This window comes from Nomascus leucogenys, chromosome 6 (assembly GCF_006542625.1).
Source record: "Nomascus leucogenys isolate Asia chromosome 6, Asia_NLE_v1, whole genome shotgun sequence".
In the NCBI taxonomy this organism is placed as follows: domain Eukaryota; kingdom Metazoa; phylum Chordata; class Mammalia; order Primates; family Hylobatidae; genus Nomascus; species Nomascus leucogenys.
Genome location: NC_044386.1, coordinates 26,250,912 through 26,253,542, shown reverse-complemented (window position 1 = coordinate 26,253,542; position 2,631 = coordinate 26,250,912). Strand labels below are relative to the sequence as shown.

General features: G+C 32.2%; 1 pseudogene; it reads left to right on the top strand.

Moving 5' to 3' along the window:
• Positions 1-2,173: 2,173 nt before the first annotated feature.
• On the top strand, positions 2,174-2,311 carry LOC115835764 (annotated as a pseudogene).
• Positions 2,312-2,631: the final 320 nt, after the last annotated feature.

Sequence of the window (2,631 nt, the reverse complement as noted above, 5' to 3'; positions counted from 1 at the left end):
CAGTTTTTTTTGCATCCCACTTGTACTTTCTTATATTATTTTCCTTTGTATTAAATTATATCTTTAAATTTCTCACATGGGTTAATAAAGAAAAAATTCTTGAAAGACACGAAAGAGAATCGACAGGTTCCATACAATTGAAAAGCAGTCATGCTGACGATAACTTTTACACACAATAATAGAAACTAAAATACAGTGGAATAATCTATCTAAAGTGCTAAGAAAAATAATTGTCAAACTATAATTCCATACCCAAATCACTGTCATTTATTGTAAAAATAGAATGAATACCCCTCAAATGTAATGAGAGAGCTATTATTAATAATTTTCCCTCTAGATATTTATCATGAAAATAAATAATACTTGGATGAAGCAGCAGAATCCAAAAAGCTATAGTGAAAAAGGATACAATAGTTTTGTTTAAAAAATTTACTCTGCCACTGACTCACCATGTTTTTCAGTATGAAAAAAATAGCTTTTCTTAATTCTGAAAAAACCTAAGCCATCACATATGCATTTTATTTTTCTGGTATCTTAATAACAATGATAAGCCCTCCATCTCTTATCTCTTCTTGTATTTTAATTGAAGATATTTCTAAGCACCTTATTTTTTTTGCCCCATTACTAACTTACTTGTGTTATGTTTCAGTATCTCTGAAGAATTTTTAAAAATTGTTTTAGTTATGTCTTTCAATGTATTAATTTCCTCCTCAGCTCCCTTATTTCAGTTTAACCCATTGTTTAAGTTTTATGTTTCTTCTCAGTATAATTTTATTGTGTGTACTTTTCATCAAAGTAATAATTGTTGGTTATTTTTCAAATTCACCTATTTTAATTTTACAGTGGTGAAGTCATTTTCAAGAATTCTTATTTCATCTTCTATAATTCATAACGGTTGATAAAGACTAACTTTCCTTGATGATTTATAAATTCTTAGATTGTTTCTCCACTTACTGGACATGTGCACTGTCTTTAACTCTATAACCTATTATTTTTGTTGAGTGCACATTTGTAGCAAAAGTTATCTTTCTCAGTTGGATTGCAATAACCTGGCTTTATGTGTTTAATGCCTCTAAACTAGAGTTTTTTTTATTAGGTTTTTTCTTTTTCTGTTTTTTTTCTTCCTTCCTTCCTTCCTTCCTTCCTTCCTTCCTTCTTTCCTTCTTTCTTTCCTTCCCTCCCTCCCTCCCTCTTTCCTTCCTTCCTCCCTCCCTCCCTTCCTCCCTCCCTTCCTTCCTTCCTTCCTTTTTTCCTTCCTTTTTCTTTCATTCTGTCTCTCTTTTGACCAAGTCTTGCTCTGTCACCCAGGCTGGAATACAGTGGCATGATCTCAGCTGACTGCAACCTCTGCTTCCCGCTTTCTGGGTTCCAGTGATTCTCATGCCTCAACCTTCCAAGTAGCTGGGATTACAGGCATGAGCCAGCATGCCTGGCTAATTTTTGTATTTTTTTTTTTTTTTTAGTAGAGTTGGGTTTTCACCATGTTGGCCAGGCTGCTCTCGAACTCCTGGCCTCAGGTGATCCACCCTCCTCGGCCTCCTAAAGTGCTGGGATTACAGGCATGAGCCACCGCACTCGGCCCAATCTTCTTATTTCTATAGGGTAAATTCAGACTCTTGTGCTTCCTTTTTGTTTTGGGAACACAGAAATATTTTTTTTCTTGCTTTTATATCAGCGAAAAGTATATCAGCCAAAAGTATACATGATTTATGAAATGTTTTATAACGTTTAGAACATCTACTTTCACTGTTCAGTCTGCCATGTTCCCTGGAGACACACTATTTCTATATTATTTAACGATTATTTAAATTTGCATAACTGTCCAGGGTAACTATTTGATCCAAGTTTACACATTTACTAACTGATAGCTTTAAAATTATAATCTAAATTTCTTAGCTCTTTGTTAAGTGACTTTTATTTTCTATCCAATAATAAACTATGTACTTTTTACAACCTACCTTCATTATTTTCAAGAAAAAGAATAAACGATATATGTAATGCCCCATAGAATTGCAAGTTTAATTCATATACATAATATCTTTTAAACAAATGGGATATGGTTGTATGAATGCTTGTGAGAAATCTTACCATTTACCTTAACATAGTAACCCCTTGATTATTTTTCGAAACAACAAGATCATTTAGTATAACTGTCTTTTTTATAGTAAATGAGATCGCTTCTCGGCCTTTTGGCTAAGATCAAGTGTAGTAAATGAGAAACTGATTTTGTTTATTCAAAGTATACTTGAGGAACAAATGCAAAGTGAAAACTCTCACTTTTACCAAATTAATTTGGTAAAAATTAATCAAAAAGCTTTAATATTTATATAATACTTTTAAAGTCATATAATATCTAATATTATATGCTATTAGACAGAGTTTAGACAAAAATGAAACAATTTACATAACATCAACAATTCAGTACATATGTCAAAATAACAACACTTTTGTTTCAACAGAAACCAACGACATTTGTGTATGGTTGAGAAATGTGTGCCTGATTGTCTAAAGGAAATATTATATCATATTTTTGTCATTTCATTGAAAGCGTTCCCACAAAACTTCTGCTGGATTTTGTGCAGAAGGCAAAATTTGTTATAAAACCTCAGTCAGCCCCACTGTTGAATTTTT